Source organism: Muntiacus reevesi, chromosome 3 (assembly GCF_963930625.1).
Source record: "Muntiacus reevesi chromosome 3, mMunRee1.1, whole genome shotgun sequence".
Taxonomy (NCBI): domain Eukaryota; kingdom Metazoa; phylum Chordata; class Mammalia; order Artiodactyla; family Cervidae; genus Muntiacus; species Muntiacus reevesi.
In genome coordinates this window covers 13,069,765-13,082,227 of record NC_089251.1, presented here as the reverse complement: position 1 = coordinate 13,082,227, position 12,463 = coordinate 13,069,765, and the positions used below count along the sequence as shown (strand labels likewise).

The following is a 12,463-nucleotide window of genomic DNA, read 5'->3' as shown; positions in this document are numbered from 1 at the left end:
CAGCCTTTTCAACAAGATCCTTAGAGGAAACATTCTTCTGAATTCTTCTAAAGGTCCTTAGTGGGACCTAGGGGGCAATTTGCCCAAATCTAATTTAGTGGCAGTGATCCTAAGGGGATCCATAGTGTTTGCAGGTATTCTGCCCTCTGATGGTGTGGCTTATTTCAACATTAGTCTTTATTTAAGGGCAGTGGTTCTCAATTTAGAAATGCCTTTGACTCTCCAAGAAAATTGTTATATGGGCTACACGGGACTATGTATCCTCTGACATGGCATGTGCCTTTTGTATATATGTAGAAATGTGCTTCCTACTCCCTCCCTCCAGGATAATGTACATTATTATCATCAGGTGCTCACAGTGATCCTTGACCTAAAATAGATTGAGCCATCAATGCCAAGGACTGGTGCTTAGGAAGCCCTCCATGAGTGTCATTTATCTCCATTAGGTATTTATCATTTATTTAGCTGCTCCAGGTCTTAGTTGCAGCATGGGGATCTTCATTTTTCACTGCACTGTGTGGAATCTTTAGTTTCTGCGCACAGGCTCCTCAGTTCCCTGACCAGAAATCAAATCTGGGTCCACGGCATTGCAAGGTGAATTTTTAACCCCTGGACCACCAGGGAAGTCCCTCTGTTAGGTTTTGATAATTGTGTTCATGGTGATGAGTCCTGAATTAGCAAGTGCCCAGAGGGCCACTCCTCTATGTGTCTGTGAAAGTGTGTTCAGTCATGTCCAACTCTTTGCAACTGCATAGCACCAGGCTCCTCTGTCCACAGAATTTGGGGGACAAGAATACTGGAGTGGGTTGTCATTTCCTACTCCTGGGGATCTTCCTGACTTAAGGATTGAGCCAACGTCTCTTGCATCTCCTAAACTGGCAGGTGGGTTCTTTACCACTAGACCCACTTAGGAAGTTCTGTATGTCTAGTAAGGGTTGGACAATTAGCTTTCACCGTCCCCGGTGGCACTAGTGGTAAAGAACCTGCCCGCCAATGCAGGAGATGTAAGAGACATGGACTCCATTCCTGGGTTAGGAAGATCCTCAGGAGGAGGACATGGCAACCCACTTCAGTATTCTTTCCTGGAGAATCCCTTAGAGCAGAAGAGCCTGGTGGGCTACAGTCTATAGCATCACAAAGAGTCAGACACGACTGAAATGACTTGGCATGCCCATGCACATGGCCTTAGAGCACACGTCAGTCATGAAACGATATGGCTGAGATCTTGCTGGGAAGATTGAGGAGTTGTTGGGAAGATCCCATGGAGAAGGAAATGGCAACCCTCTCCAGTATTCTTGACTGAAAAATTCCATGGACAGAAGAGCCAGGCAGGCTACAGTCCATAGGGTTGCACAGAGTCAGACACAACTGAAGCGACTTAGCAGAATGAGGATGGGGCCTTTGCTCATTCTAGTTAATGATGCTGGTATCCGGTGGAACGGGACAATACACTCTTACCTGCTTAGGAGGTTAACTTACTTTTGCTTGGATGTGAGTCTGTAAAGTTCCCCTGATATATCCAAGCATCCCAGAGGAGAGAAATCTGGTGGGTGTTCTAACACAATGTTTAAGGCCACTAATTTTTCATGCCAGAGAGCAGGGCCACCATCATTTAAGCCTGGAACTTCCCTTCTGTAGTTCCGTGTTTAAATTTCGGAAGTAGTATATGCTCATTGCCAAATATTCAAATAATTCAGATGTTTAGTTAGCAAAAATGAAAAAGTGTTCACCTCCCAGTTCCAAAGAACGCTTTCAGTTATGTACAAAGTAGAAGTGCAAATGAAACTATGCTGTTTATATTGTTCTGTAACTTCTTCCTCCCAAAGAGTATTGCTTCAGTTCCCACAGACAACACTGATGTTAAGAATGTTTAACAACTGGCATACTAATGTGGTTCAGATGGTAAAGAATCTGCCTGCAATTGTGGGAGACCCAGGTTTGATCCCTGGGTTGAGAAGATCCCCTGGAGAAGGGAATGTTTACCCATTCCAGTATTCTTGCCTGGAGAAGGCCATGGACAGAGGAGCCCAGTGGGCTACAGTCCATGGGGTCACAACAAGTAGGACATGACTGAGACACTAACACTTCCGCTTCCTTCCATACTAACGTAAATTAATTTATAAATTAAAAAAATAGATTTCTATTTAGTGTCTAAAACTAAACTGTAAACACCAAGGGTCCGTAAACTATGGCCTGCTATGAAAACAGGTCCACCAACCGTTTTTGTTATATAATGTGTTTACATTATTTAAATAAACAGTTTTATTGAACACAATCCACTCATCCACTAACATATTGTCTATGACTGTTTCTGCCCTATGACAGGGAATTAAATAGCTATGACCAAGATCGTACGGCCTGCAAAGCATTCACTATCTGGGGCTTTCCATGAAAAATTTGCTGAACTCTGACAAATATTATAGAATTGCTTAACAAAAGTAAACCATTAACAGCTGAAAGCCAAGTAACTTGTCAAATCATTTCAATACTTTCAAAATAATTTATTGGTTTATACATAGCTTATGGATTGATTTAAAGATATTTTGTGGACGTGTGATACATATATAGAAAATTATACAAGTCCTCAGAGATTTGAGTAATCACAAGATGAAAACATCAACTTAACCACGGCTGAACTCTTACCAGCATCTCAGAAGTCTCCCTTCCCCATGGCCTCTTTTGTCACAGATTAATTGCCCATGTAAGTGTGGCTTTAATTCTGGATAAAATTCTAATTTTATCCACTGAATAATTTTTGTGTGAGTACCATACTGTTTTAATTACTGTTGCACTGCAGTATAATTTAAAATAGGAGAGTGTGTTACCTCTAATTTTGTTCTTCTTTTTCAACATGGCTTTGGCTATTCAGAATCTTTTGTGTCCCTGAACAAATTTTAAAACCTTTTATTCTAGTTCTGTGAAAAATGCCTGTGGTATTTTGATAGAGATTGCATTGGATCTGAAGATTGTCCTGGGTAGTATGGTCATTTTAACAATATCAATTCTTGCAATCCATATGCATGGTACATCTTCCCATTTATTTATGTTGTCTTCAATTTCTTTCATAAGTGTTTTACAGTTTTCAGAATATAAGTCTTTTTTTTTTTAATAATAAACATTATGGTCAGGTTGTTTATTAAGAGAATATAAGTCTTTTAACGATTTGATTTGATTTGTTCCTAGATATTTTATTCTTTTTGATACAATTGTAAATAGGATTGTTTTCTTAATTTCTCTTTCTGATACTTCATTTTTAGTGTATGAAAATGTAACAAATTTCTGTACATAATGTTGTATTTTGCAACTTTAATGAATTCATTTATTAATTCTAATAGTTTTTTGATAGTATCTTTATGATTTTCTATATATACCATCATGTCATCTGCAAACTTTTTCCTTTCTAATCTGGGTTCTTTTTTTTTTCTTTCTCTTCTGACTGCTGTGGCTATGACTTTCAATATTATGCTGACTAAAAGTGGCAAGAGTGGGCATCCTTGTCTTGTTCCTGATCTTGAAGGAAATGCCTTCAGCTTTTCTTTATTGAGTATTATATTGGCTGTGGGTTTGCTCTGTATGGCCTTTACTATGTTGAGGTATGTTTTCTTAATACTGACTTACTTGAGATTTATTTTTTAAATTTATTTTGTTTTTGGTTATGCTAGGTCTTCATGGCTTCCCTGGGCTTTTCTCTAGTTTATTCTTGTTATGGTGCATGCACAGGCTTCTCGTTGCCATCGTTTCTCTTGTTGTGGAACATGGGCTGTAGGTCATGTGGGCTTCAGGAACAGGGTCTCAGTAGTTGCAGCTCCCAGGCTCTAGAGTGCAGGTTCAGTAGTTGTGGCACATGGCATGTGGGATCTTCCTGAATCAAGGATTGAACTCATGTCTCCTGCATTGGCAGTGAATTCTTTACCACTGAGCTGCCAAGGGAACCTTAGAGTTTTTTAAAATTGAAAACAGGTGTGGAAACTTGTCACTAGTTTTTAATACATGTATTGAGATGATTGTAAGGTTTTTATTCTTCATTTTGTTAATGTGATGAGTCAGCTTAACAAATCTGTGGGTATTAAACCATCCTTGCATCCCTGGGATGATTGCTACTTGTCTGTGTGACTGTGACTCACTTATTTGATGGCTGTGGACCCACTGGAGGGTGGGATAGCCTTCTTGCACAGTTGACTATAGCCCCGGGGCTAGGGGCTGGTGCCTGCCTGCTGGTGGATGGGGCGGGGTTTCTGTGCAGCTGTCTGCCTGACCTGGATTGGGGCGGGGGAGGGTGGGGCTTGGGACTGGTCTGGCCTTTACTGTGTGCAGCCAAGTCCTGGGCACTAATAGAAGGAGAATTCCAAAATGGCGTTTGCCAGTAGTGCAGGCGTTATTGTAGAACAAGCTAAAAAGTGGCTGCCACTGTCATCTCCATCCCTAAGGGGAGTTCCGGTTGTCCCTTGCCTCTCTAGAAGTCACTCCAAGATCAATGTGGATCTGAACCAGGCCACTTTCAAACTGCTTCCTTTGTACTGGATTTGCATCGTGTGAGATCTTGTAGATGCTCGTTAAGAGTAGAATCTCTCTTTTTAATATTAATACCAGTCTAGCTCTTCTGAATGTAGTCCTGCTGGTTTTCAAAGCTGCATATTCTAGGAGCCCGGTTTCCTAGGGCAGGATCTTCTGCTGGGCAGCCTGCTGTGAATCTCAGACACCTTGCTCTTGGGGAATGATCTCTGCAACTGTGGCATTCCTCTAATTTGCAGATTGCTGACGTGGGTGGCGCTAGTGGTAAAGAACCCATCTGCCAATGCAGGAGACATAAGAGATGCCAGTTCAATCCCTGGGTTGGGAAGATCCCCTGGAGGAGGACTTGGCAACCTACTCCAGTATTATTGCCTGGAGAATCCCATGGACAGAGGAGCCTGGAGGGCTACAGTCCATAGGGTTGCACAGAGTCGGACACAACTGAAGTGACTTAGCATGCACCCATGCACGACCTGGCTGTATGGGTCCTAACTGCCCTGCATCTCCACCCTTTCTACCTGTCTCACTGTGGTTCCTCCTTTATGTCTTTAGTTGTGATAAATCTTTTCTGCTAGCCTTCAGGTCATTCTCATAGATATTTACTCTGTGGGCTCAATTACTAGTTCAGTTCAGTTCAGTTGCTCAGTAGTGTCTGACTCTTTGCGACCCCATGAATCGCAGCACGCCAGGCCTCCCTGTCCATCACCAACTCCCGGAGTTTACTCAAACTCATTTCCATCGAGTTGGTGATGCCATCCAGCCATCTTATCTTCTGTCGTCCCCTTCTCCTCCTGACCCCAATCCCTCCCATCATCAGGGTCTTTTCCAATGAGTCACCTCCTCGCATGAGGTGGCCAAAGTTTTGGAGTTTCAACTTCAGCATCAGTCCTTCCAATGAACACCCAGGACTGATCTCCTTTAGGATGGACTGGTTGGATCTCCTTGTCATCCAAGGGACTCTCAAGAGTCTTCTCTAACACCACAGTTCAAAAGCATCAATTTTTCGGCACTCTGCTTTCTTCACAGTCCAACTGTCACATCCATACATGACCAATGGAAAAACCATAGCCTTGACTAGACGGACCTTTGTTGGCAAAGTAATGTCTCTGCTTTTTAATATGTTATCTAGGTTGGTCATAACTTTCCTTCCAAGGAGTAAGCGTCTTTTAATTTTATGGCTGCAATCACCATCTGCAGTGATTTTGGAGCCCCAAAAAATAAAGTATGAGACTGTTTCCACTGTTTCCCCATAAGTTGTGTCCAATTCTTTGCAACCCCATTGACTGTAGCCTGCCAGGCTCCTCTGTCCATGGGATTTCCCAGGCAAGAATACTTGAATGGGCTGCCATTTCCTCCTCCAGGTTTTTTCTCAGACCCAGGAATCAAGCCCATGTCTCTTGCATCTCCTGCATTTGTAGTAGGATTATTACCACTGTGCTACCTGGGAAGCCCATTTCCTCTGTAAGTAGTTGTAATTTTAGTGTGTCCATGGGAGGAAGTGTGTTCAGGGTTTGCCTCCTCTGCCACTTTGGCTGCCTCTCTGGAACCATTTCATACCTGTGTTTCCATTTTCATTTATTTTTATAATTTAGTCTAAAATTCTTTACTATGCTGTGTAGCTGTGGCAGAGAGAACAAATCATTTGCACATACATATAATATATATTGGTTGCTATAACAAGGCCAATTTTTTAAACTTTCCTAGAAAAATATCATTTGCTCATGTATCTTTTATTTCTCATAACTGGTATAATTTCTAAAAGTCATGGCTCAGTAAACTCTAGGTTGCTTCTGGTCTTTAGGTATGATTATATTTCATCCACCAAAGAACAAGTTTGATATTCACTCAGGGTCTAGGTATCATTTTGGAGCACTGCCCATCTGTTCTCCATGGGGATAACCCAAAGTTCCTCTGTAGCCTGTTCAAACTCTACCAATTTTATCGTAAAGAGTCAATCACACTTTTGAACACTGTGACTCTGATGGAGATTCAGCAAATGTCAGGCTTACCAGTAAAATCTTGCCTTGGTTTATCCTGTTCACAGTGTTCCCACAAATAAACCTATTCTTGCCTAAGCCTGTAGCACAACTAACCACTACTGTTTAAATATATCAGATGCTATTGCTACCAAATGGCAGTTGTTCCTTCCTGGCTGAGGGTATGTGTTCTTTCCCATGGTTATGAACAAGATACAGACTCAGTTTAGCAAATGCATGGTCTATTCAAATTTTGCTTCATCATATTTCTGAGTCAATTGCCAAGTCAGCCAGTTTTCTGGAGAGGACTCCCTCTAGTGACCAACAGACTATCATGGTGAGTCTCCAGAAAAGTGTTTCTACTTAAGTCGACACACTTAACCAAGTTCCCAACTTCCTAAGTCCCTCTTAGTTCTCTGGGCCAATGTTATATGATCACAAGTGTTGTTGCCATAGTATTCATGGCATGAACATAATTCAAGTACACTGCTTGCACTAAACGGCTTCCCAGGTGGCACTAGCAGTAAAGAATCTGCTTACCAATACAGGTAGCCATGAGAGACACAGGTTCGATTTCCAGGTTGGGAAGATCCCCTGGAGAAGGGCATGGCAACCCACTCCAGTACTCTTGACTGGAGAATCCCATGGGCAGGGGAGCCTGGAGGGCTACAGTCCATGGGGTCGCAAAGAGTCAGACACGGCTGAAGTGACTTAGCATGCACATCTACCCAGGCACCAAAACGGTGTTGAGTTCCTCAGAAGATTGCCAGGTTAGCGTATTCACTTAACAAATGTGGTTTAGTTCAAATAACTCAAAGCCTTCCCCGAAATCATTTTTTTTTTTTTTAAGTTCCAGAGTGAAATAATTGATGTGTGGCAACTCTGTCATGTCAACTTTCCACTCTTGGACATCACTGTGATCCTTGAATTTCTGCCAGTATAGCCTTCCATCCACAATCGTATCTGGTACAGTTAAAAGAGAAGATTCAATTTGCAGAAGATGGCAACGTGTCTCATTCACACTCAGGTATCTGCTTTAACCAGGGTTTCCCTGGTGGCTCAGGGGGTAAAGTGTCTGCCTGCAATGCGAGAGACCCAGCTTTGATCCCTGGGTCAGGAAGGTCCCCTGGAGAAGGAAATGACAACCCACTCCAGTATTCTTGCCTGGAAAATCCCATGGACGGAGAAGCCTGGAGGGCTACAGTCCATGGGGTTGCAAAAAGTTGGACACGACTGAGAGACTTCACTTATTGTGATAACAGAAATACAATGTTTGATCCCTGGGTCAGTCAGGACAATTCCTTGGAAATGGAAATGGCAACCCATTCCAGTATTCTTGCCTGGAAAGTCCCATGGACAGAGGAGTCTGGCGGACTACAGTCCCTGAGGTCAAAAAGAGTCCGACACAACTGAGCAACTAAACGAGAACAACAAAGCAGGTCCTCAAGGAACTCACTATTGTCTTCTCTCCAAATTGTATACTTAAGGTCTCAGGAAATTGTTGTAATGTGACCTAGGTCCGATTCTTTTCAGTAGAGAATAAATCCTGGAGCATCTTCTTTTGGCCCTGACTCAGTACCATGCATGAAAGAAACTGCTGAGAATATTACTGTCTTGCTGTGAGATAGTTTCTTATGAAACTACCTTTCCTGCTATTATCTCCCATTATGTGATCTCTTTTCAGCACTCATAGTCCTTCCATTTGTCCCAGTTAGTATCTGTCAAACCTGATTAAGTTTGTTTCGCATCAATGGCTCAGCTATACTGCCCTCTAGAGGCATTTAGCAGCATGTCTTTTCCTATATGGTATGGGCTATTAGAATGTCTTTTATTGTAAAATGACTGCTCAAGTTTGTGGCCACCTGAACAAATTGAGTATGTGTTTTCTTATGATTCATGTGAGTTCTCTGTATATTCTGGTATGTCTTTAGTCAGGTACATGAGTTGTGAATATTTTTTCCTTTTTAATTTTCTTATGGTGTCTTTGATGAAAAAAATTAAATTAATAAATCCAATTTAATAATTTTTTGTGTACTTAGTCCTTTTTGTTTCTTGATCAAGAAATATTCACAAATATTTTAGAAACATATTTTTCTGTTTTCTTCAAGAAGTTTTATAATTTTGTTCCTTGCATTTAGGTCTATGAGCTCCTCTGAATTAATTTTTGTGTGTAGTATAAAGGGTCAAGGTTTAACTGTTTCCTGTGTGCACATAAAGTTGCTCTATGCCTCCTCTTCTCTATGTTAAATGGCACTGGCACTCTGCCAACAATGAAATGATTATATAGTTAAAGATTTATTTCTGAGTTCTCTATTTTGTTATAGTATAGTGAGAGTCGCCCAGTAGTGTCTGACTCTTTGGGACCCCATGGACTCTACAATCCATGGAATTCTCCAGGCCAGAATACTGGAGTGGGTAGCTTTTCTCTTTTCCAGGGGATCTTCCCAACCCAGGGATTGAACCCAGGTCTCCCGCATTGAGGGCAGATTCTTTACCAGCTGAGCCACAAGGGAAGCCCAAGAATACTGTAGTGGGTAGCCTATCCCTTCTCCAGCAGATATTTTCAACTCAGGAATCGAACCGGAGTCTCACGTGTTGCAGGCAGATCCTTACCAACTGAGCTATCAGGGAAGCCCTGATAGTCTCTATTCTGTTACATTGATCTATTTATAGGTTCTTATAAAAATATGCATACAAATCACTTTAACTTTGGAGTTGGTTTGGTAATGTGTGTCCTCCAGCTTTGTGATTTTTCAAGATTGCTTTGACTGTTTAAGGACATTTTCATTTCTGTTCAAATTTTAGAATTGGCTTGTCTGTTTCCATGGACAATAACCAAGATTCTTTGCCTAGGCTTTGAGTAAATGAGTGAAATTAAGGTCTTCACTCATAAGGTCTAAGTAGAGGCAACATGGCCACGTTGGATGTAGGGTGTAGACCATGCTTAGGAGAGAAGATCATGAAGGATACATTAGAACGGCCTCTTGCTTCTCACCAAAAACACCCGACTGCAGTACAACAGTGAGATACGTCCTTAAAGTTTTAATAGTTTTGGTATTGAGAACGCTGTATCCCATCAAATGATCATTCAAGTGAAAGAGCCAAACAATGATGTTTTCTAGTTGTAACACCTAGAAAGTTTCCCTTCAGCTGAGTCTTACAAAGAATGTCTTTCACCATTGAATTGGTCATCTGATTGATTAGTAGTCTTAAATTCCACAAGCTACAAAGATTTATTTGAACAAATTCAGACATTACCAATGTGAATCAAGAAGTGTAAATTTTCTCCCTCTGCCTCCCCCCACTCTTACATTCTTACTCCAGTGACTGTACACACATATGTATTCATATAATAGTTATTACTTTTGGCCTATTCTCTGCAGGGATTAAACCCAAGCTGCCTGCAGTGGAATCGTGGAGTCCCAACCACTGGACTGCCATGGAAGTCCCATGTTCAGATAAGTTTTTAAAGCATAATGGATTAATGCTTTTACACTTTGGTCTACATCTTTATATTTTTACTTAATTTCTTTTCAAAGAAGGAATAGAGATCTGTTTGATTCTTTCGATTTGTTGCATATGGTTACATTCTGTGTAAATGATCTGTTTCCTGTTATTAGAATTTTAGGTTTTTGCCAGTTTTTATCTCTTAGACTGAGACTCATTGAAAAAAAGTCTCAATATTGCATATATATTTATGATAATATTTTTATAAGTCAGACTTCTAAGAGTGGGAATTTCTAGAATAAAATATTAAATCACTTATTTTTATTCCACAGCTTTATGGACAGATGGAGGGAGGGAACAAAGTTTCCAAAATCCCTACTGTGGAATGGATAATTTTCATGTTATCATTGTTGCGTTTGTTCTTTCTGTCCATTAGCATTTTTTATTGTTTAGTAAAAAAAAAACAATTGGAAAAATATTCATTGGAAAAGACCCTGATGCTGGGAAAGATTGAAGGTGGGAGAAGAAGGGGATGACAGAGGATGAGATGGTTGGATGGCATCACTGACTCAAAGGATATGAGTTTGAGCAGGCTCCGGGAGTTGGTGATGGACAGGGAAGCCTGGCGTATTGCAGTCTATGGAGTCACAAAGAGTTGGACATGACTGAGCGACTGAACTGAACTGGAAAAAATAAGAGGAATTTGAAAAGAAATAAAACCATAGCAATATAATAAAGGAAGGGTAGATAAGAAAAGAATAATAATGAAAACAATTTTTAAGCAAGAAAAAATTTCTTAAAAAGAAAAATAAGGAACTATATAACTTCTCAGATTGTGGAAATTAGCTAAAAGGTACACCTTCTCCTCTTCTTCCTTCTCTCCATTCTTTCCTCTTTCAAATATTTTCAAGGACATTCAACAGCTATAAATTAAGTAATTATTTTTAGCAATATGCAGAAATGTGAAAGGTTTTTGAGGATAATTCTCAACAAAAGAAAGAAATCTGTTCAGGAAATATCTGTGGGAAAAGGCTTAATTTAAAGCAACATTTGGAAGAGAGGAAAGTGATTAATCTTCATATGAGAGAGGGGAAATAGTGGTGAAGAACATCATGATTGTAGCCAGAGGCAGAACCAATTGATGGACCATCATCAATGGATGTTAAGTGTCCACAGTAGCCTTGTCTCCCAAGGGTTGAAAATACTAACAGCCAGCAGCTTGATTGTTTCCCAAGAATCACAGAAACCAGATTCCAGTGGAGCAGATTTCATACGTGTGTTCATCAAGAGGTTGCTGCCTGGAGATGCCTCCTGCCCACCAGCTTCCTCAGACCTTGATTCAGGTCTTTGTTTCTTAGGCTGTATATAAAAGGATTCAGCGTGGAGGATAAAATCGTGTGGACAATTGTAGCCATATGGTCCCTGACGGTGTAGGTGGACACAGGCTGTAAATAGGCATAGAAGATGCTTCCGTAAAAGTGTGTTACCACAGTGAGCATTGACAAATGTGGGGGAGCAGGACAATTTTGTCAGAGGGCTGAGGTTGCAGAGAACATGGTGGATAATATTGGAGTCACAGAAAGTGAGCTGATTCAACAGAAGTGTGTGTAGGAGTGAGTGGAAGTGAGGCAGTGAGCAGGAGAAGGCCACCAGCAGGACACAGCGGCGGCAGTTCATGATGGTGACATAGTGGAAGGGGTCACAGATGGCCACATAGCAGTCAGAAGCCATGACTACAAGAAGACAGCTGTCAATGTTGCCCAGGGCATATATAAAATACATCGGGGTCAAACATCCGGCATAGGAGATGGTCTTCTTCTCCAACAGGAAGTCGACTAGCATCTTGGGGACAATGGTTGTTGTATACCAAATGTCAGTGAAAGACAGGACACTCAAGAAGAAATACATAGTGGTGTGCAGTTGGGGGTCAGAGTGGATGGGCAGGATGATGAGCAGTTTCCCTGTTATGGTGACCAGGTATATGATGAGGAAGAGGATGAAGAGTGGCTTCTGGTCCTCAGGCCGGGAGGAGAGTCCCAGGAGGATGAATTCAGAGACACTGCTGGTTTGGTTGAGTCTTTCCATTGACTTGGATCTACTTATACCCAAGACATTTTGTTATTTATTATGCTCTGATTCCATAGCCCAAGTCATGATAACCCAGCAAGTCTTCATTTCCTCTATTTAGTCAGCATTAGGAGCTGTGCAAGGAAAGATTGCCAGCCTCCTGGTATTTGATGTGGTCCTCCCTTCTCAAATCCAGGGGTGTCGTAAGTGCTTTATGTTGCAAGCTGGAGGGACAGAAGAAGAGTTCTCTTTTAAAAATCATCACTGGTGAACTTCTCTGATTCAAGTTCCTTAGTTCCTATTCTAGGAAAAGCAGTTTCCCCACTGGAAACATAGCAATAAAACCAAGAAATCTTTGTCCTTTTGTAGCTCATGTTGCAGTTTTGATCATTAGCAAGTAGAATATATAGTATGATATCAGGTAGGGAGAAATTTGTTTAAAAAAATAGAGCAGTGTAAAG

At 41.2% G+C, this 12,463-nt stretch overlaps 1 pseudogene; it reads right to left on the bottom strand.

Annotated features, from left to right (window-relative positions):
- Positions 1 to 11,218: 11,218 nt before the first annotated feature.
- On the bottom strand, positions 11,219 to 12,020 carry LOC136163931 (olfactory receptor 1L8-like; annotated as a pseudogene).
- Positions 12,021 to 12,463: the final 443 nt, after the last annotated feature.